Here is a 23,090-nt window from a genome sequence, read left to right on the forward strand (position 1 = left end):
ACACCCTGACCTAACCAAAAAGATACATAAAACAGCTCTCGAAGGTCAGGGCGTGACACCAATATTCACCCAAGTTATTGTGGGAAGCTTGCGGCAGGCTACCCGAATCATTTGACCCAAGTTAAACAATTTAAAGGTAATGCTACCAAATACTAATTGAGTGTATGTAAACTTCTGACCCACTGGGAATTTAATGAAAGCAATAAAAGCTGAAATAAATCATTCTCTCTACTATTACTCTGACATTTCACATTCTTAAAATAAAGTGGTGATCCTAACTGACCTAAAACAGGGATTTTTTACTAGGATTAAATGTCAGGAAATGTGAAAAACTGAGTTTAAATGTGTTTTGGCTAAGGTGTATGTAAACTCCTGACTTCAACTGTATAGAATGTTTTCTATACTATTCTATGCTATCTCATTCACGTAATACTGTTTACATATCTTGCATTACTCATCTCATATGTATATACTGTATTCTATGCTATTCTACTGTATCTTAGTCAGTTCCACTCCGACATCGTTCATCCATATGTATATAGTCTTAATTACTTCCTACTTAGATTTGTGTGTATTGGGTATATGTTGTGTAATTTGTTAGATATTACTGCACTGTCAGAGCTAAAAGCACAAGCATTTCACTACACCTGCAATAGCTAAACAGATGGATGTGACTAATAAAATTAGATTTTAATCAGAGCTGAATGCTGACTAACAGTGTGGTTAGAGTACAGAATGTCTCGGTGACATTACTTAGAGGAAGTGGTTCTGAGAGGATGAGTCAATCATTATGTAATTTACAACTACTACATTCTAATTGATCTGTCAATCCATTGACACCAAACTACCACGATTAAGAAAACTTTCTATGTCCAACACACTCTCTTCTCTGTCTCTCTCATGACTCTCTCTCTTCTCTGTCTCTCTCATGACTCTCTCTCTTCTCTGTCTCTCTCATGACTCTCTCTCTTCTCTGTCTCTCTCATGACTCTCACTCTTCTCTGTCTCTCTCATGACTCTCTCTCTTCTCTGTCTCTCTCATGACTCTCACTCTTCTCTCTCTCTCATGACTCTCACTCTTCTCTGTCTCTCTCATGACTCTCTCTCTTCTCTGTCTCTCTCATGACTCTCTCTCTTCTCTGTCTCTCTCATGACTCTCACTCTTCTCTGTCTCTCTCATGACTCTCTCTCTTCTCTGTCTCTCTCATGACTCTCACTCTTCTCTCTCTCTCTCATGACTCTCTCTCTTCTCTGTCTCTCTCATGACTCTCTCTTCTCTGTCTCTCTCATGACTCTCTCTCCCTGTCTCTCTCTCTCATGACTCTCCCTGTCTCTCTCTCTCATGACTCTCACTCTTCTCTGTCTCTCTCATGACTCTCTCTTCTCTGTCTCTCTCATGACTCTCTCTTCTCTGTCTCTCTCATGACTCTCTCTCTTCTCTGTCTCTCGCTCTCTCTCTTCTCTGTCTCTCGCTCTCTCTCTTCTCTGTCTCTCTCATGACTCTCGCTCTTTCTCTTCTCTGTCTCTCTCATGACTCTCTCTCTTCTCTGTCTCTCGCTCTCTCTTCTCTGTCTCTCTCATGACTCTCGCTCTTTCTCTTCTCTGTCTCTCTCATGACTCGCTCTCTTCTCTGTCTCTCTCATGACTCGCTCTCGCTTCTCTGTCTCTCTCATGACTCGCTCTCGCTTCTCTGTCTCTCTCATGACTATCTCTCTTCTCTGTCTCTCTCATGACTCGCTCTCTTCTCTGTCTCTCTCATGACTCGCTCTCTCTCTTCTCTGTCTCTCTCATGACTCTCTCACTCTCTCTCTCTGTCTCTCTCATGACTCGCTCTCTCTCTTCTCTGTCTCTCTCATGACTCTCTCACTCTCTCTCTCTGTCTCACTCATGACTCTTGCTCTCTCTTCTGTCTCTCTCATGACTCTCTCTCTTCTCTGTCTCTCTCATGACTCTCGCTCTTTCTCTTCTCTGTCTCTCTCATGACTCTCGCTCTTTCTCTTCTCTGTCTCTCTCATGACTCTCTCTCTCTCTTCTCTGTCTCTCTCATGACTCTCTCTCTTCTCTGTCTCTCGCTCTCTCTCATGACTCTCGCTCTTTCTCTTCTCTGTCTCTCTCATGACTCTCGCTCTTTCTCTTCTCTGTCTCTCTCATGACTCTCGCTCTTTCTCTTCTCTGTCTCTCTCATGACTCTCTCTCTCTCTTCCCTGTCTCTCTCATGACTCTCTCTCTCTCTTCTCTGTCTCTCTCATGACTCGCTCTCTTCTCTGTCTCTCTCATGACTCGCTCTCGCTTCTCTGTCTCTCTCATGACTATCTCTCTTCTCTGTCTCTCTCATGACTCGCTCTCTTCTCTGTCTCTCTCATGACTCGCTCTCTCTCTTCTCTGTCTCTCTCATGACTCTCTCACTCTCTCTCTCTGTCTCTCTCATGACTCGCTCTCTCTCTTCTCTGTCTCTCTCATGACTCTCTCACTCTCTCTCTCTGTCTCACTCATGACTCTTGCTCTCTCTTCTGTCTCTCTCATGACTCTCTCTCTTCTCTGTCTCTCTCATGACTCTCGCTCTCTCTCTTTGTGTCTCTCATGACTCTCTCTCTCCTCTGTCTCTCTCATGACTCTCTCTCTTCTCTGTCTCTCTCATGACTCTCGCTCTCTCTCTTCTCTTTCTCATGACTCTCTCTGTCTCTCTCATGACTCTCGCTCTCTCTTCTCTGTCTCTCTCATGACTCTCGCTCTCTCTCTTCTCTTTCTCATGACTCTCTCTTATGACTCTCGCTCTCTCTTCTCTGTCTCTCTCATGACTCTCATTCTCTCTCTTCTCTTTCTCATGACTCTCTCTTTCTCTCTCATGACTCTCGCTCTTCTCTTCTCTTTCTCATGACTCTCTCTGTCTCTCTCATGACTCTCGCTCTCTCTTCTCTGTCTCTCTCATGACTCTCGCTCTCTCTCTTCTCTTTCTCATGACTCTCTCTTATGACTCTTGCTCTCTCTTCTCTGTCTCTCTCATGACTCTCGCTCTTCTCTTCTCTTTCTCATGACTCTCTCTGTCTCTCTCATGACTCTCGCTCTCTCTTCTCTGTCTCTCATGACTCTCGCTCTCTCTCTTCTCTTTCTCATGACTCTCTCTTTCTCTCTCATGACTCTCGCTCTTCTCTTCTCTTTCTCATGACTCTCTCTTTCTCTTCTCTGTCTCTCTCATGACTCACTCTCTCTCTCTCTTCTCTGTCTCTCTCATGACTCTCTCTCTCTTCTCTGTCTCTCTCATGACTCTTGCTCTCTCTTCTCTCTCTCTCTTCTCTGTCTCTCTCATGACTCGCTCTCTCTCTCTTCTCTGTCTCTCTCATGACTCTCGCGCTCGCTCTTCTCTTTCTCATGACTCTCTCTTTCTCTTCTCTGACTCTCTCATGACTCTCGCTCTTCTCTTTCTCATGACTCTCTCTCTCTCTTCTCTGTCTCTCTCATGACTCTCTCTCTCTCTTCTCTGTCTCTCTCATGACTCTCTCTCTCTCTTCTCTGTCTCTCTCATGACTATCTCTCTCTCTTCCCTGTCTCTCTCATGACTCTCTCTCTCTCTTCTCTGTCTCTCTCATGACTCTCGCTCTCTCTCATCTCTGTCTCTCTCATGACTCACTCGCTCTCTTCTCGGTCTCTCTCATGACTCGCTCTCTCTCTTCTCTGTCTCTCTCATGACTCTTGCTCTCTCTTCTCTGTCTCTCTCATGACTCTCGCTCTCTCTTCTCTGTCTCTCTCATGACTCTCGCTCTCTCTCTTCTCTTTCTAATGACTCTCTCTTATGACTCTTGCTCTCTCTTCGCTGTCTCTCTCATGACTCTCGTTCTCTCTCTTCTCTTTCTCATGACTCTCTCTTTCTCTCTCATGACTCTCACTCTTCTCTTCTCTTTCTCATGACTCTCTCTTTCTCTTCTCTGTCTCTCTCATGACTCGCTCTCTCTCTCTTCCCTGTCTCTCTCATGACTCTTGCTCTCTCTTCTCTCTCTCTCTCTTCTCTGTCTCTCTCATGACTCGCTCTCTCTCTCTTCCCTGTCTCTCTCATGACTCTCTCTCTCTCTCTTCTCTGTCTCTCTCATGACTCTTGCTCTCTCTTCTCTCTCTCTCTCTCTTCTCTGTCTCTCTCATGACTCGCTCTCTCTCTCTTCTCTGTCTCTCTCATGACTCTCGCGCTCTCTCTTCTCTCTCTCTCTCTCTTCTCTGTCTCTCTCATGACTCGCTCTCTCTCTCTTCTCTTTCTCATGACTCTCTCTTTCTCTTCTCTGACTCTCTCATGACTCTCTCTTTCTCTTCTCTGACTCTCTCATGACTCTCGCTCTTCTCTTTCTCATGACTCTCTCTTTCTCTTCTCTGTCTCTCTCATGACTCTCTCTCTCTCTTCCCTGTCTCTCTCATGACTCTCGCTCTCTCTTCTCTGTCTCTCTCATGACTCTCTCTCTCTCTTCTCTGTCTCTCTCATGACTCTCGCTCTCTCTCATCTCTGTCTCTCTCATGACTCACTCGCTCTCTTCTCGGTCTCTCTCATGACTCGCTCTCTCTCTTCTCTGTCTCTCTCATGACTCGCTCTCTCTCTTCTCTGTCTCTCTCATGACTCTTGCTCTCTCTTCTCTGTCTCTCTCACTCTCTCGCTCTCTCTCATCTCTGTCTCTCTCATGACTCTCGCTCTCTCTCATCTCTGTCTCTCTCATGACTCACTCGCTCTCTTCTCGGTCTCTCTCATGACTCGCTCTCTCTCTTCTCTGTCTCTCTCATGACTCTCGCTCTCTCTCATCTCTGTCTCTCTCATGACTCACTCGCTCTCTTCTCTGTCTCTCTCATGACTCTCGCTCTCTCTCTTCTCTGTCTCTCTCATGACTCTCTCTATTCTCTTGCTCTCTCTCTTCTCTCTCTCTCTCTCTCTCTCTCTCTCTCTCTCTCTCTCTCTCTCTCTCTCTCTCTCTCTCTCTCTCTCTCTCTCTCTCTCTCTCTCTTCTCTGTCTCTTTCATTACTCTCTCTCTCTCTCTTCTCTGTCTCTCTCATGACTCTATCTCTTCTCTGTCTCTCTCATGACTCTCTCTCTCTTCTCTATCTCATGACTCTCTGTTTTTCTTCTGTCTCATGACTCGCTCTTCCTCTTCTCTGTCTCATGACTCGCTCTTTCTCTCGCTCACTTCCTCTCATGACTCGCTCTCTCTCTTCTCTGTCTCTCTCATGATTCTCTCTCTCTTCTCTCTCATGACTGTCTTTTTCTTCTCTTCTCTGGCTCTTTCTCTCGCTCACTTCGTCTCATGACTCTCTTGCTCTTTGCATCTCTCCCTCGGCAGTGTGAAGTGTTTGAAGCGATGAGTGACAGGGACAGACAAAAGCTTTTTGTGCAAGAGAGCTGTGAGCAAAACGAGTGCCTTCTCCACTTCACAACATACTTGTCAAAATCCATTTGAAGTAAAGTGGTTACTATCCATTAGTACCATTTTAATACCATTGTTACGATGGCCACTTGGTACTGCCCTCACTGACTGCAACTGATTATCTTTAGACAGTAGACACTACAATGACAAGTGGTCCAAGTGGCATGTCCTTTATTTGGCATCTACACTGACATCATCTCTAAGCTAAGGGGATCTGATTAGGAACAATTCTGACATTCTGGCTTTAGGCTCTGTTCCAATAGACACTAGCATACAGAATGCATGCCCAATTAAACACCCAATTCATTTCATATGTCCAATGAATTAAACACACTGCTTCATAAGAAGTGGTATACTAGTTAGTGACCATGACAATGATCCGTTTTCAATTGAATCTATGGTGACCGTGGGCTGGCAGAGAGGTATTACCTGAGGGTGTGTTAACCCCCTGCAGGCCAGGGGAGGGGGTGTCCAGGCTCAGCTTCCTCTTGGCTTCCAGGACTGGGTTCTCAAACTGGGTCTTCTGATTGATATGGCTACAGCACAGAGACAAGGGACAAGACAGAACACTCACTGGAGAGATCAGTATACAGCACAGAGACAAGGGACAAGACAGAACACTCACTGGAGAGATCAGTATATAGCACAGAGACAAGGGACAAGACAGAACACTCACTGGAGAGATCAGTATACAGCACAGAGACAAGGGACAAGACAGAACACTCACTGGAGAGATCAGTATATAGCACAGAGACAAGGGACAAGACAGAACACTCACTGGAGAGATCAGTATACAGCACAGAGACAAGGGACAAGACAGAACACTCACTGGAGAGATCAGTATAGAGCACAGAGACAAGGGACAAGACAGAACACTCACTGGAGAGATCAGTATACAGCACAGAGACAAGGGACAAGACAGAACACTCACTGGAGAGATCAGTATACAGCACAGAGACAAGGGACAAGACAGAACACTCACTGGAGAGATCAGTATAGAGCACAGAGACAAGGGACAAGACAGAACACTCACTGGAGAGATCAGTATACAGCACAGAGACAAGGGACAAGACAGAACACTCACTGGAGAGATCAGTATACAGCACAGAGACAAGGGACAAGACAGAACACTCACTGGAGAGATCAGTATACAGCACAGAGACAAGGGACAAGACAGAACACTCACTGGAGAGATCAGTATACAGCACAGAGACAAGGGACAAGACAGAACACTCACTGGAGAGATCAGTATACAGCACAGAGACAAGGGACAAGACAGAACACTCACTGGAGAGATCAGTATACAGCACAGAGACAAGGGACAAGACAGAACACTCACTGGAGAGATCAGTATAGAGCACAGAGACAAGGGACAAGACAGAACACTCACTGGAGAGATCAGTATACAGCACAGAGACAAGGGACAAGACAGAACACTCACTGGAGAGATCAGTATACAGCACAGAGACAAGGGACAAGACAGAACACTCACTGGAGAGATCAGTATAGAGCACAGAGACAAGGGACAAGACAGAACACTCACTGGAGAGATCAGTATACAGCACAGAGACAAGGGACAAGACAGAACACTCACTGGAGAGATCAGTATAGAGCACAGAGACAAGGGACAAGACAGAACACTCACTGGAGAGATCAGTATAGAGCACAGAGACAAGGGACAAGACAGAACACTCACTGGAGAGATCAGTATAGAGCACAGAGACAAGGGACAAGACAGAACACTCACTGGAGAGATCAGTATAGAGCACAGAGACAAGGGACAAGACAGAACACTCACTGGAGAGATCAGTATACAGCACAGAGACAAGGGACAAGACAGAACACTCACTGGAGAGATCAGTATAGAGCACAGAGACAAGGGACAAGACAGAACACTCACTGGAGAGATCAGTATACAGCACAGAGACAAGGGACAAGACAGAACACTCACTGGAGAGATCAGTATACACCACAGAGACAAGGGACAAGACAGAACACTCACTGGAGAGATCAGTATATAGCACAGAGACAAGGGACAAGACAGAACACTCACTGGAGAGATCAGTATAGAGCACAGAGACAAGGGACAAGACAGAACACTCACTGGAGAGATCAGTATACAGCACAGAGACAAGGGACAAGACAGAACACTCACTGGAGAGATCAGTATAGAGCACAGAGACAAGGGACAAGACAGAACACTCACTGGAGAGATCAGTATACAGCACAGAGACAAGGGACAAGACAGAACACTCACTGGAGAGATCAGTATACAGCACAGAGACAAGGGACAAGACAGAACACTCACTGGAGAGATCAGTATATAGCACAGAGACAAGGGACAAGACAGAACACTCACTGGAGAGATCAGTATAGAGCACAGAGACAAGGGACAAGACAGAACACTCACTGGAGAGATCAGTATACAGCACAGAGACAAGGGACAAGACAGAACACTCACTGGAGAGATCAGTATAGAGCACAGAGACAAGGGACAAGACAGAACACTCACTGGAGAGATCAGTATACAGCACAGAGACAAGGGACAAGACAGAACACTCACTGGAGAGATCAGTATACAGCACAGAGACAAGGGACAAGACAGAACACTCACTGGAGAGATCAGTATATAGCACAGAGACAAGGGACAAGACAGAACACTCACTGGAGAGATCAGTATAGAGCACAGAGACAAGGGACAAGACAGAACACTCACTGGAGAGATCAGTATACAGCACAGAGACAAGGGACAAGACAGAACACTCACTGGAGAGATCAGTATACAGCACAGAGACAAGGGACAAGACAGAACACTCACTGGAGAGATCAGTATATAGCACAGAGACAAGGGACAAGACAGAACACTCACTGGAGAGATCAGTATACAGCACAGAAACAAGGGACAAGACAGAACACTCACTGGAGAGATCAGTATACAGCACAGAGACACTGGAGAGATCAGTATACAGCACAGAGACAAGGGACAAGACAGAACACTCACTGGAGAGATCAGTATACAGCACAGAGACAAGGGACAAGACAGAACACTCACTGGAGAGATCAGTATACAGCACAGAGACAAGGGACAAGACAGAACACTCACTGGAGAGATCAGTATACAGCACAGAGACAAGGGACAAGACAGAACACTCACTGGAGAGATCAGTATACAGCACAGAGACAAGGGACAAGACAGAACACTCACTGGAGAGATCAGTATACAGCACAGAGACAAGGGACAAGACAGAACACTCACTGGAGAGATCAGTATACAGCACAGAGACAAGGGACAAGACAGAACACTCACTGGAGAGATCAGTATAGAGCACAGAGACAAGGGACAAGACAGAACACTCACTGGAGAGATCAGTATACAGCACAGAGACAAGGGACAAGACAGAACACTCACTGGAGAGATCAGTATACAGCACAGAGACAAGGGACAAGACAGAACACTCACTGGAGAGATCAGTATACAGCACAGAGACAAGGGACAAGACAGAACACTCACTGGAGAGATCAGTATACAGCACAGAGACAAGGGACAAGACAGAACACTCACTGGAGAGATCAGTATACAGCACAGAGACAAGGGACAAGACAGAACACTCACTGGAGAGATCAGTATATAGCACAGAGACAAGGGACAAGACAGAACACTCACTGGAGAGATCAGTATATAGCACAGAGACAAGGGACAAGACAGAACACTCACTGGAGAGATCAGTATACAGCACAGAGACAAGGGACAAGACAGAACACTCACTGGAGAGATCAGTATACAGCACAGAGACAAGGGACAAGACAGAACACTCACTGGAGAGATCAGTATACAGCACACATGCATATAATGCTACTCTACATACTGTATAAAAACAAAGAAATACAACCTCAGGCGAGGACTAATACACACTTCGTAAATCTCAGAGAAGGTGAAACCGACCAAAAGAGAGTGAGGCTTACATGTTTTCACAGCCTTATTTCAACGTTTTCCTTCTCCTCCTATGACACACAGTTATCTGGATCTCTTCATTTGGCAGCAACACAAAAGCCAAGTAATCTCTCATCTCTCTGGAGGCGCTTTCTTCAATGGTTTGTGTCGTGACCAAAACTCAAAACAGTTTCACAGTACCCTTACACATTACAGTCTAGTGACATCACAGAGCACTATTCAGTCATTGCAAACCTCTGGTACCAAGCTTATATTACATCACAGTGATCCTTTTCAAATCAGCGACACACCAACACAGCACTTTCTCATCTGTAAACGACAAAGAAAATGACACTGCAGTACTGTTGACACGTATAACCACTGACCTAAGATCAGTGGAATAACCATATACCCAAGATATATATCCTGCCCACAACGGCCACATCTGATTGACCTAGGATCAGTACAGCAGTCTGTGTGCCTCCTGTTCCCTGTAGCTGTAGCGCTGTAGATTCCCAGGCCAGCCCTTTGTGAGATGAGCCCCCAGGTTGAATGTAAAGCAAGGAAAGCAGCTGATCTGCATAATGCGCCTGTGCTTTAACAGTTGTAGCTCAGCCCCAGTCGTTACTCAGGTTTTTTTGGAAGGGATGCCACTCCTGCTCTGCTCGTTGAATCACATGCATGCGGAGTGTGTGTATGTGTGACAGTGTGTGTGCTGTGTGTGCCTATTGCCAGCGTGTGTGTGTGTGTTCCCCTGATAAATCAAAAATGAAAACTTCAGCAGAGCGGAGAAAAATATGCTCCCTGTTGACAGCACCTCAACACAAAATATTTTCCCACAGTCCTATACGTGTGTTCATTTGAATGTGTGCCAGTGTGTGGATGTGTGTTTCCAAGAAAAGTTCTGTTTGTGCTCTTGTTGGGCATGACTCATGTTGAGAGTTATCCTCACTATCCAATCAAGTAACAGAAGCTCTCCTCCGTGACTGAATGGTCTATCTGTATTGTACACTGAGTGGTCTACCTGTATTGTACACCGGGTGGTCTATCTGTATTGTACACCGAGTGGTCTATCTATATTGTACACCGAGTGGTCTATCTATATTGTACACCGAGTGGTCTATCTATATTGTACACCGAGTGGTCTATCTGTATTGTACACCGAGTGGTCTATCTGTATTGCACACCGAGTGGTCTATCTGTATTGCACACCGAGTGGTCTACCTGTATTGCACACCGAGTGGTCTATCTGTATTGTACACCGAGTGGTCTATCTGTATTGCACACCGAGTGGTCTATCTGTATTGCACACCGAGTGGTCTACCTGTATTGCACACCGAGTGGTCTACCTGTATTGCACACCGAGTGGTCTATCTGTATTGTACACCGAGTGGTCTATCTGTATTGTACACCGAGTGGTCTATCTGTATTGTACACAGAGTGGTCTATCTGTATTGTACACCGAGTGGTCTATCTGTATTGTACACTGAGTGGTCTATCTGTATTGCACACTGAGTGGTCTAACTGTATTGTACACTGAGTGGTCTATCTGTATTGTACACTGAGTGGTCTATCTGTATTGTACACTGAGTGGTCTATCTGTATTGTACACTGAGTGGTCTATCTGTATTGTACACTGAGTGGTCTATCTGTATTGTACACCGAGTGGTCTATCTGTATTGTACACCGAGTGGTCTATCTGTATTGTACACCGAGTGGTCTATCTGTATTGTACACCGAGTGGTCTATCTGTATTGTACACCGAGTGGTCTATCTGTATTGTACACCGAGTGGTCTATCTGTATTGTACACCGAGTGGTCTATCTGTATTGTACACCGGGTGGTCTATCTGTATTGTACACCGAGTGGTCTATCTATATTGTACACCGAGTGGTCTATCTGTATTGCACACCGAGTGGTCTATCTGTATTGCACACCGAGTGGTCTATCTGTATTGCACACCGAGTGGTCTATCTGTATTGCACACCGAGTGGTCTACCTGTATTGCACACCGAGTGGTCTACCTGTATTGTACACCGAGTGGTCTATCTGTATTGTACACCGAGTGGTCTATCTGTATTGTACACTGAGTGGTCTATCTGTATTGCACACTGAGTGGTCTAACTGTATTGTACACTGAGTGGTCTATCTGTATTGTACACTGAGTGGTCTATCTGTATTGTACACTGAGTGGTCTATCTGTATTGTACACTGAGTGGTCTATCTGTATTGTACACTGAGTGGTCTATCTGTATTGTACACTGAGTGGTCTATCTGTATTGTACACTGAGTGGTCTATCTGTATTGTACACTGAGTGGTCTATCTGTATTGTACACTGAGTGTGCTCAGTCCTCTATGTTCTTCTGATTGCCATGACTCCTTCTCTACTTTAGTTAGAACATAATGACCCATTGTGTTTTACTGTATTCATTCAAAACAAAAAGACAGAGAGGGAAAAAAACGGGTTGTCCCGGTGATCCTCGTTTCCTCTCCTCAGAATTCTCCTTCCTGCTACTCCCATGGGAATCCATGCTGGGTGAACTGTGTGCCTGTGAGGCATTTCTCAGTGAGGCGAGGCAGTGACAGCATCACAAGCGCAGGTCTGCCTGTCCAGCATCTCTTAATGACTTCAACAGAAATCACAGCTCATCCCATCTCATGAAACAAACACTTGTTATTATCAAATAATAACCATGCCACTACTTCCTGTATCACCACAACTATCAGGAGAGGTGTACGTACTCCACATAGTAGATTCCATACTGCGGGTCCTCAATCTTTTCCCAGCCATACGGAAGTTCTGCAGGCAAGAGACAGACAGAAGCAGATGCAAATCATTGTGCTGCTACAGCTCTGGAGTAACTGGTACATCATCTACACACACAATGAGACACACAGATGTAAAGGGAAGGGGGGAGAGAGAGACAGAGAGGGGAGAGGGAGAGACAGATAGGGGAGAGGGGAGAGGGAGAGACAGAGAGGGGAGAGGGAGAGACAGAGGGGGGAGAGGGGAGAGGGAGAGACAGAGAGGGGAGAGGGAGAGAGATAGGGGAGAGGGGAGAGGGAGAGACAGAGAGGGGAGATGGAGAGACAGAGAGGGGAGAGACAGAGAGGGAGAGGGGAGAGACAGAGAGGGGAGAGGGGAGAGACAGAGAGGGGAGAGGGGAGAGACAGAGAGGGAGATGGAGAGACAGAGAGGGGAGAGACAGAGAGGGAGAGACAGAGAGGGGAGAGACAGAGAGGGGAGAGGGGAGAGACAGAGAGGGGAGGGAGAGACAGAGAGGGGAGATGGAGGGACAGAGAGGGGAGAGACAGAGAGGGGAGAGGGGAGAGACAGAGAGGGGAGAGGGGAGAGACAGAGAGGGGAGAGACAGAGAGGGAGAGACAGAGAGGGGAGAGGGAGAGACAGAGAGGGGAGAGGGGAGAGACAGAGAGGGAGAGGGAGAGACAGAGAGGGAGAGGGGAGAGACAGAGAGGGGAGAGGGGAGAGGGGAGAGGGAGAGACAGAGAGGGGAGAGGGAGAGTGGGGAGAGACAGAGAGGGAGAGAGGGGAGAGACAGAGAGGGGAGAGGGAGAGACAGAGAGGGAGAGAGAGACAGACAGAGAGGGGAGAGACAGAGAGGGGAAAGGGGGAGAGGGAGAGGGGGAGAGAGAGACAGAAAGGGGAAAGGGGGAGAGAGAGACAGAGAGGGGAGAGGGAGAGACAGAGAGGGGAGAGGGGGAGAGAGAGACAGAGAGGGGAGAGGGAGAGACAGAGAGGGGAGAGGGGGAGAGAGAGACAGAGAGGGGGAGACAGAGAGGGGGAGAGGGGGAGAGGGAAGAGGGGGAGACAGAGAGGGGAGAGGGGAGAGGGAGAGACAGAGAGGGAGAGACAGAGAGGGGGAGAGGGGAGACAGAGAGGGGGAGAGGGGGAGGGAGAGACAGAGAGGGGAGAGGGGAGAGACAGAGAGAGAGGGGAGAGGGGAGAGGGAGAGACAGAGAGGGGAGAGGGAGAGACAGAGAGGGGAGAGAAAGAGAGGGGAGAGGGGAGAGACAGAGAGGGAGAGACAGAGAGGGAGAGACAGAGAGGGGAGAGACAGAGAGGGGAGAGACAGAGAGGGGAGAGGGGAGAGGGAGAGACAGAGAGGGGAGAGACAGAGAGGGGAGAGACAGAGAGGGAGAGGGGAGAGGGAGAGACAGAGAGGGGAGAGGGGAGAGACAGAGAGGGGAGAGGGGGAGAGAGAGACAGAAAGGGGAAAGGGGGAGAGAGAGACAGAGGGGAGAGGGAGAGACAGAGAGGGGAGAGGGGGAGAGAGAGACAGAGAGGGGAGAGAGAGAGACAGGGAGAGAGAGAGACAGGGAGAGAGACAGAGAGGGAGAGGGAGAGACAGAGAGGGGAGAGGGGGAGAGGGAGAGACAGAGAGGGGGAGAGGGGAGAGGGGGAGACAGAGAAGGGGAGAGGGAGAGACAGAGAGGGGGAGACAGAGAGAAGGAGAGGGGGAGACAGAGAGGGGGAGAGGGGAGAGGGAGAGACAGAGAGGGGAGAGGGGAGAGGGAGAGACAGAGAGGGGAGAGGGGAGAGGGGGAGAGGGAGAGACAGAGAGGGGGAGAGGGGGAGAGGGGAGAGGGAGAGACAGAGAGGGGAGAGACAGAGGGGAAAGGGGGAGAGGGGAGAGGGGGAGAGGGGAAGAGAGAGACAGAGATGGGAGAGACAGAGGGGAAAGGGGGAGAGAGAGAGACAGAGAGGGGAAAGGGGGAGAGAGAGACAGAGAGGGGAGAGGGGGAGAGAGAGACAGAGAGGGAGAGGGGGAGAGAGAGACAGAGAGGGGAGAGGGAGAGACAGAGAGGGAAGAGGGGAGAGGGAGAGACAGAGAGGGGAGAGGGGAGAGGGAGAGACAGAGGGGAGAGGGGGAGAGAGAGACAGAGAGGGGAGAGGGAGAAACAGAGAGGGAAGAGGGGAGAGGGAGAGACAGAGAGGGGAGAGGGAGAGACAGAGGGGAGAGAGAGACAGAGAGGGGAAAGGGGGAGAGAGAGACAGAGACAGAGAGGGAGAGGGGGAGAGAGAGACAGAGAGGGGAGAGACAGAGAGGGGAGAGGGGAGAGAGAGAGATAGGGAGAGAGAGAGACAGGGAGAGAGAGACAGAGGGGAGAGGGAGAGACAGAGAGGGAGAGGGGAGAGGGGGAGACAGAGAGGGGGAGAGGGGAGAGGGGGAGACAGAGGGGGAGAGGGAGAGACAGAGGGGGAGAGGGGAGAGACAGAGGGAGAGACAGAGAGGGGGAGAGGGAGAGACAGAGAGGGAGAGGGGGAGACAGAGAGGGGGAGAGGGAGAGACAGAGAGGGGAGAGGGGGAGAGGGGGAGACAGAGAGGGAGAGGGGGAGAGGGAGAGACAGAGAGGGGAGAGGGGGAGAGGGAGAGACAGAGATGGGAGAGGGGGAGAGGGAGAGACAGAGATGGGAGAGGGGGAGAGGGAGAGACAGAGATGGGAGAGGTGGAGAGGGAGAGGGGGAGAGACAGCGATGCGAGAGGGGGAGAGACAGAGAGGGGAGAGGGAGAGACAGAGAGGGGAAAGGGGGAGAGGGAGAGGGAGGGAGTGAAAGAGAAAGCGATAGACAAAGAGAGACACAGAGACAGACAGAGTTGCAGAATACCTGACCACTGTGACTGACCCAAATTTAAGTTAAGCTTTGACTATGTACAGACTCAGTAAGCATAGCCTTGCTATTGAGAAAGGCTGCTGTAGGCAGACCTGGCTCTCAAGAGAAGACAGCTTTGTACACACTGCCCACAAAATGAGGTGGAAACTGAGCTGCACATCCTAACCTCCTGTCCAGTATATGACCATATTAGAGACATATTTCTCTCAGATTAAACAGACCCACAAAGAATTCAAAAACAAACCCAATTTTGATAAACTCTCATATCTACTGGGTGAAATACCACAGTGTGCATCACAGCAGCAACATTTGTGACCTGTTGCCACAAGAAAGGGGCAACTAGTGAAGAACAAACACCATTGTAAATACAACCCATATTTATGTTTATTTATTTTCATTAACTATTTGCACATTGTTACAACACTGTATATAGACATAATATGACGTTTGAAATGTTTTTATTCTTTAGGATCTTCTGTGAGTGTAATGTTTACTGTTAATTTCTATTGTTTATTTCACTTTTGTTTATTATCTACTTCACTTGCTTTGGCAATGTTAACATATGTTTTCCATGCCAATAAATCCCTTGAATTGAGAGAGCGAGAGAGAGAGAGGGGAGAGTGAGAGAGAACGTGTAGTTGGAAGCAAGGAAATGGAAGCAAGGCAATGTGTAGTTGTTATGCCCATGCTGAAGAAAATGTCTTGTCTTTTCCCAGCGGTGTGTGAGTGGAATCTGGAGTGTGTGCTGTCCTGTGACGAACACATGCTGGGGAAAAGAGTGCTTCACGCAAGAGGAGACTGTGGAATTGCCTTTTCAGAGATACAGCTCTGATGAGCTCTCCGCAGGTCTCCCACAAGCCATTAGGGACAGGCTGGGTCCTGCTTAGTGGTTTACTGTCTGTGTGTGTTTGTCTATACTGTAGGTCACAAAGGTCAGTGGCATAGGGGCTTTCCACTCATAATTACAGTATGTTAATGTGGTGTATTCAGACCGTGGACAGTAATATGTGTGTGAGTGAGAGAGAGTAGTGAGGGTGAATGAGTGCATGTGAGTGAAATATTACTACAAGATGCTTGTGTAAGAAAGATAAGTGCTACTACACCGTCTGTATATGAGAACATATGTGTGTGTGTGTGTGTGTGTGTGTGTGTGTGTGTGTGTGTGTGTGTGTGTGTGTGTGTGTGTGTGTGTGTGTGTGTGTGTGTGTGTGTGTGCGTGCGTGTATGAGAACATATGTGTGTGTGTGTGTGTGTGTGTGTGTGTGTGTGTGTGTGTGTGTGTGTGTGTGTGTGTGTGTGTGTGTGTGTGTGTGTGTGTGTGTGTGTGTGTGTGTGTGTGTGACGTGTGTGTGTGTGTGTGTGTGTGTGTGTACACCGTCTGTATATGAGAACGTGTGTGTGTGTGTGTGTGTGTGTGTGTGTGTGTGTGTGTGTGTGTGTGTGTGTGTGTGTGTGTGTGTGTGTGTGTGTGTGTGTGTGTGTGTGTGTGTGTGTGTGTGTGTGTGTGTGTGTGTGTGTGTGTGTGTGTGTGAGATTCTCACCTCCATCCTCACACCTCTCCGGGGGCTTGGCCTTCTTGGCCAGCCTGGGGTCCAGCCAGGTAGTGGTCTTGGTGTTGTGACTGTGGAGACACAGAGGCACAACTTTACAAGCTGAACAAAAAGACTCACAACACCACAACAACTAGGTGAAGTATAGCTAGCTATTCACCAGCCAGTATTTGGAAACAACTGTCCCCTCGCGCTCCCTAACCTCGCGCTCCCTAACCTCGCGCTCCCTAACCTCGCGCTCCCTAACCTCGCGCTCCCTAACCTCGCGCTCCCTAACCTCGCGCTCCCTAACCTCACGCTCCCTAACCTCACGCTCCCTTCAAGGGCCCTTCAAAAACACAAACTTATGTCATTATTTTGGAATCCAGTGGCTCTTTCAGGGAAAGAACAAAAGGAGCAGGTGCCGTTGCGGGAGGGATGGAGGTAGGGAGGTAGGCAGGTAGGGAGAGAGGGGGGGAGAGAGGGAGGGAGAGAGAGAGGGAGAGAGAGAGAGAGAGAGAGAGAGAGAGAGAGAGAGAGAGAGAGAGAGAGAGAGAGAGAGAGAGAGAGAGAGAGAGAGAGAGAGAGAGAGAGAGGGAGGGAGGGAGGGAGGGAGGGAGGGAGGGAGGGAGGGAGGGAGGGAGGGAGGGAGGGAGGGAGGGAGGGAGGGAGGGAGGGAGGGAGGGAGGGAGAGGGAGGGAGAGAGAGGGAGAGAGGGAGGGAGGGAGAGGGGGTGAGAGGGATGGAGGTAGGGAGGGATGGAGGTAGGGAGGGAGAGAGGGATGGAGGTAGGGAGTGAGAGAGGGATGGAGGTAGGGAGTGAGAGAGGGATGGAGTTAGGGAGGGATGGAGGTAGGGAGGGAGAGAGGGATGGAGGTAGGGATGGAGGTAGGGAGGGAGAGAGGGATGGAGGTAGGGAGGGATGGAGGTAGGGAGGGAGAGAGGGATGGAGGTAGGGAGGGATGGAGGTAGGGAGGGAGAGAGGGATGGAGGTAGGGAGGGATGGAGGGAGGGATGGAGGTAGGGAGGGATGGAGGTAGGTAGGGAGGGAGAGAAGGATGGAGGTAGGTAGGGATGGAGGTAGGGAGGGAGAAAGGGATGGAGGTAGGGATGGAGGTAGGGAGGGAGAGAGGGATGGAGGTAGGGAGGGATGGAGGTAGGGAGGGATGGAGGTAGGGAGGGAGAGAGGGATGGAGGTAGGGAGGGATGGAGGTAGGGAGGGAGAGAGGGATGGAGGTAGGGAGGGATGGAGGTAGAGAGGGATGGAGGTAGGGAGGGAGGTAGGGAGGGAGAGAGGGATGGAGGGAGATAGGGAGGGAGAGAGGGAGGGAGGGGGTGAGGGAGGGAGAGAGGGGGTGAGGGAGGGATGAAGGGAGGTAGGGAGGGAGGGAGAGAGGGATGGAGGTAGGGAGGGAGGGAGGGAGGGAGAGGGGGGGTGAGGGAGGGAGGGAGGGGGTGGGGGAGGGAGGGAGGTAGGGAGGGAGGGAGAGAGAGAGGGGGTGAGGGAGGGATGGAGGGAGGTAGGGATGGAGGGAGGTAGGGAGGGGGGGAGAGAGGGATGGAGGTAGGGAGGGAGAGAGGGAGGGAGAGAGGGAGGGAAGGAGGGAGGGAGGGAAGGAGAGAGGTGGTGAGGGAGGGAGGGAGGGAGGGATGGAGGGAGAGAGGGAGGGAGAGAGGGGGTGAGGGAGGTAGGGAGGGATGGAGGGATGGAGGTAGGGAGGGATGGAGGTAGGGAGGGATGGAGGTAGGGAGGGAGGGAGGGATGGAGGGAGGGAGGATGGAGGGAGGGAGGGAGAGAGGGATGGAAGGATGGAGGTAGGGAGGGAGGGAGAGAGGGATGGAGGTAGGGAGGGAGGGAGAGAGGGATGGAGGTAGGGAGGGAGGGAGAGAGGGATGGAGGTAGGGAGGGAGGGAGAGAGGGATGGAGGTAGGGAGGGATGGAGGGAGGGATGGAGGTAGGGAGGGATGGAGGTAGGGAGGGATGGAGGTAGGGATGGATGGAGGGAGGGAGGGATGGAGGTAGGGAGGGAGGGAGAGAGGGATGGAGGTAGGGAGGGAGGGAGGGATGGAGGTAGGGAGGGAGAGAGGGATGGAGGTAGGGAGGGATGGAGGTAGGGAGGGATGGAGGTAGGGATGGATGGATGGAGGGAGGGATGGAGGTAGGGAGGGAGGGAGAGAGGGATGGAGGTATGGAGGGATGGAGGGAGGGAGGGATGGAGGTAGGGAGGGATGGAGGTAGAGAGGGAGGTAGAGAGGGATGGAGGGAGGGAGGGAGGGAGGGATGGAGGTAGGGAGGGAGGGAGAGAGGGATGGAGATAGGGAGGGATGGAGGTAGGGATGGATGGAGGGAGGGATGGAGGTAGGGAGGGAGGGAGAGAGAGATGGAGGTAGGGATGGATGGAGGGAGGGATGGAGGTAGGGAGGGATGGAGGTAGGGATTGATGAGGGAGGGAGGGATGGAGGTAGGGATGGATGGAGGAAGGGATGGAGGTAGGGATGGATGGAGGGAGGGAGAGAGGGATGGAGGTAGGGATGGATGGAGGGAGGGATGGAGGTAGGGATTGATGGAGGTAGGGATGGACGTAGGGAGGGAGGTAGGGAGGGAGGTAGGGAGGGAGGTAGGGAGGGATGGAGGTAGGGAGGGAGAGAGGGATGGAGGTAGGGAGGGAGGGATGGAGGTAGGGAGGGAGAGAGGGATGGAGGTAGGGATGGAGGTAGGGAGGGATGGAGGTAGGGAGGGATGGAGAGTGGGATGGAGGTAGGGAGGGATGGAGAGAGGGATGAGGTAGGGAGGGAGGGAGAGAGGGATGGAGGTAGGGAGGGAGGGAGAGAGGGATGAGGTAGGGAGAGATCAATGGAGGTAGGGAGGGAGGGATAGATGGATGGAGGTAGGAAGGGGGAGAGAGGGATGGAGGTAGGGACAGATCAATGGAGGTAGGGAGGGAGGGATGGAGGTAGGGAGGGGGCAGAAAGGGATGGAGATAGGGAGGGAGGGATGGATGGAGGTAGGGACAGATCAATGGAGGTTGGGAGGGAGGGAGAGAGGGACAGATCAATGGAGGTAGGGAGGAATGGAGGTAGGGAGGAAGGGAGAGAGGGATGGAGGGAGGGAGGGGGAGAGAGGGATGGAGGTAGGGACAGATCAATGGAGGTAGGGATGGAGGGATGGAGGTAGGGAGGGGGGAGAAAGGGATGGAGGGAGGTAGGGAGGGGGGGGAGAGAGGGATGGAGGTAGGGAGGGAGAGAGGGAGGGAGAGAGGGAGGGAGAGAGGGAGGGAAGGAGGGAGGAAAGGGAGGGAGGGAGGGAAGGAGAGAGGGGGTGAGGGAGGGAGGGATGGAGGGAGAGAGGGAGGGAGAGAGGGGGTGAGGGAGGTAGGGAGGGATGGAGGGAGAGATGGAGGTAGGGAGGGACGGAGGTAGGGATGGATGGAGGTAGGGAGGAGGGAGGGATGGAGGTAGGGAGTGATGGAGGTAGGGAGGGAGAGAGGGATGAGGTAGGGATGGAGGTAGGGAGGGATGGAGGTAGGGAGGGATGGAGAGTGGGATGGAGGTAGGGAGGGATGGAGAGAGGGATGAGGTAGGGAGGGAGGGAGAGAGGGATGGAGGTAGGGAGGGAGGGAGAGATCAATGGAGGTAGGGAGGGAGGGATAGATGGATGGAGGTAGGAAGGGGGAGAGAGGGATGGAGGTAGGGACAGATCAATGGAGGTAGGGAGGGAGGGATGGAGGTAGGGAGGGGGAGAAAGGGATGGAGATAGGGAGGGAGGGATGGATGGAGGTAGGGACAGATCAATGGAGGTTGGGAGGGAGGGAGAGAGGGACAGATCAATGGAGGTAGGGAGGAATGGAGGTAGGGAGGAAGGGAGAGAGGGATGGAGGTAGGGACAGATCAATGGAGGTAGGGATGGAGGGATGGAGGTAGGGAGGGGGAGAAAGGGATGGAGATAGGGAGGGGGGGATGGAGGTAGGGAGGGATGGAGGTAGGTAGGGACAGATCAATGGAGGTAGGGAGGGAGGGATGGAGGTAGGGAGGGAGGGATGGAGGTAGGGAGGTAGGGAGAGAGGGATGGAGGTAGGGAGGGAGGGAGAGAGGGATGGAGGTAGGGAGGGAGGGAGAGAGGGATGGAGGTAGGGAGGGAGGGAGAGAGGGATGGAGAGAGGGATGGAGGTAGAGAGGGATGGACGAAGGGAGGGATGGAGGTAGGGAGGGAGAGAGGTAGGGAGGGATGGAGGTAGGGAGGGATGGAGGTAGGGAGGGATGGAGGTAGTGAGGGATGGAGAGAGGGATGGAGGTAGGGAGGGATGGAGGTAGGGAGGGATGGAGAGAGGGATGAGGTAGGGAGGGATGGCGGTAGGGAGGGAGGGATGGAGGGAGTGATGGAGGTAGGGAGAGATCAATGGAGGTAGGGAGGGAGGGATAGATGGATGGAGGTAGAGGGGGAGGGAGAGAGAGAGGGAGGTAGGGAGGGAGGGAGAGAGGGATGGAGGTAGGGAGGGAGGGAGAGAGGGATGGAGAGAGGGATGGAGGTAGGGAGGGATGGACGAAGGGAGGGATGGAGGTAGGGAGGGAGAGAGGTAGGGAGGGATGGAGGTAGGGAGGGATGGAGGTAGGGAGGGATGGAGGTAGGGAGGGATGGAGGTAGTGAGGGATGGAGAGAGGGATGGAGGTAGGGAGGGATGGAGGTAGGGAGGGATGGAGAGAGGGATGAGGTAGGGAGGGATGGCGGTAGGGAGGGAGGGATGGAGGGAGTGATGGAGGTAGGGAGAGATCAATGGAGGTAAGGAGGGAGGGATAGATGGATGGAGGTAGAGGGGGAGGGAGAGAGAGAGGGATGGGGTAGGGAGGGGGAGAGAGGGATGGAGGTAGGGAGAGAGGGATGGAGGTAGGGAGAGAGGGAGGTAGGGAGGGAGGGATGGAGGTAGGGAGAGATCAATGGAGGGAGGGAGGGATAGATGGATGGAGGTAGGGACAGATCAATGGAGGTAGGGAGGGAGGGATGGAGGTAGGGAGGGAGGGATGGAGGTAGGGACAGATCAATGGAGGTAGGGAGGGAGGGGTGGAGGTAGGGAGGGGGGAGAGAGGGATGGAGGTAGGGACAGATCAATGGAGGTAGGGAGGGAGGGATGGAGGTAGGGAGGGAGGGATGGAGGTAGGGACAGATCAATGGAGGTAGGGAGGGAGGGATGGAGGTAGGGAGGGAGGGATGGAGGTAGGGACAGATCAATGGAGGTAGGGAGGGAGGGGTGGAGGTAGGGAGGGGGTGAAAGGGATGAAGGGATGGAGGTAGGGAGGGATGGAGGTAGGGAGGGAGGGATGAATGGAGGTAGGGGGAAGGGGTGGATGGAAGTAGGGAGGGAGGGATAGATGGATGAGGTAGGGAGGGATGGATGGATGGAGGTAGGGATGGATAGTTGGATGGAGTTGGGAGGGATGGATGGAAGTAAGGAGGGAGGGATAGATGGATGGAGGTAGGGAGGGAGGGATGGCGGGATGGAGGTAGGGACAAATCAATGGAGGTAGGGACAGATCAATGGAGGTTGGGAGGGATGGAGGTAGGGAGGGAGGGAGAGAGGGATGGAGGTAGGGAGGGATGGAGGTAGGGAGGGAGAGAGGGACAGATCAATGGAGGTAGGGAGGGATGGAGGTAGGGAGGGATGGAGGGAGAGAGGGATGGAGGGAGAGAGGGATGGAGGTAGGGAGGGAGAGAGGGACAGATCAATGGAGGTAGGGAGGGATGGTGGTAGGGAGGGATGGAGGGAGAGAGGGATGGAGGTAGGGAGTGATGGAGGGATGGAGGTAGGGAGGGATGGAGGTAGGGAGGGATGGAGGTAGGGAGGGATGGAGGTAGGGAGGGATGGAGGTAGGGAGGGAGAGAGGGACAGATCAATGGAGGTAGGGAGAGAGGGATGGAGCGAGGGAGGTAGGGAGGGGGTAGAGAGGGATGGAGTTAGGGAGGAAGGGAGAGAGGGATGGAGGGAGGGAGGTAGGGAGGGGGTAGAGAGGGATGGAGGTAGGGACAGATCAATGGAGGTAGGGAGGGATGGAGTTAGGGAGGAAGGGAGAGAGGGATGGAGGGAGGGAGGTAGGGAGGGGGGTAGAGAGGGATGGAGGTAGGGACAGATCAATGGAGGTAGGGAGGGATGGAGTTAGGGAGGAAGGGAGAGAGGGATGGAGGGAGGGAGGGGGGTAGAGAGGGATGGAGGTAGGGACAGACCAATGGAGGTAGGGATGGAGGGATGGAGGTAGGGAGGGAGAGAGGGATGGAGGTAGGGAGGGAGGGAGAGAGGGATGGAGGTAGGGAGAGAGGGAGAGAGGGATGGAGGTAGGGAGAGAGGGATGGAGATAGGGAGATGGAGGTAGGGAGAGATGGAGGTAGGGAGGGATTGAGGTAGGGAGGGATGGAGGTAGGGAGGGATGGAGATAGGGAGGGAGGGAGGGCAAGAGGGAGGGATCAATGGAAGTAGGGAGGGAGGGATAGATGGATGGAGGTAGGGAGGGGTGGATGGACGTAGGGAGAGATCAATGGAGGTAGGGAGTGATGGATGGAAGTAGGGAAGGAGGGGTGAGATAAGGACAGATCAATGGAGGTAGGGAGGGAGG

The 23,090-nt window shown here is 51.6% G+C and overlaps 1 pseudogene; it reads right to left on the reverse strand.

Moving 5' to 3' along the window:
* Positions 1-23,090, reverse strand: part of LOC124032174 — a 308,194-nt pseudogene that overhangs the window by 50,048 nt on the left and 235,056 nt on the right.

This window comes from Oncorhynchus gorbuscha, linkage group LG03 (assembly GCF_021184085.1).
Source record: "Oncorhynchus gorbuscha isolate QuinsamMale2020 ecotype Even-year linkage group LG03, OgorEven_v1.0, whole genome shotgun sequence".
Classification (NCBI taxonomy): domain Eukaryota; kingdom Metazoa; phylum Chordata; class Actinopteri; order Salmoniformes; family Salmonidae; genus Oncorhynchus; species Oncorhynchus gorbuscha.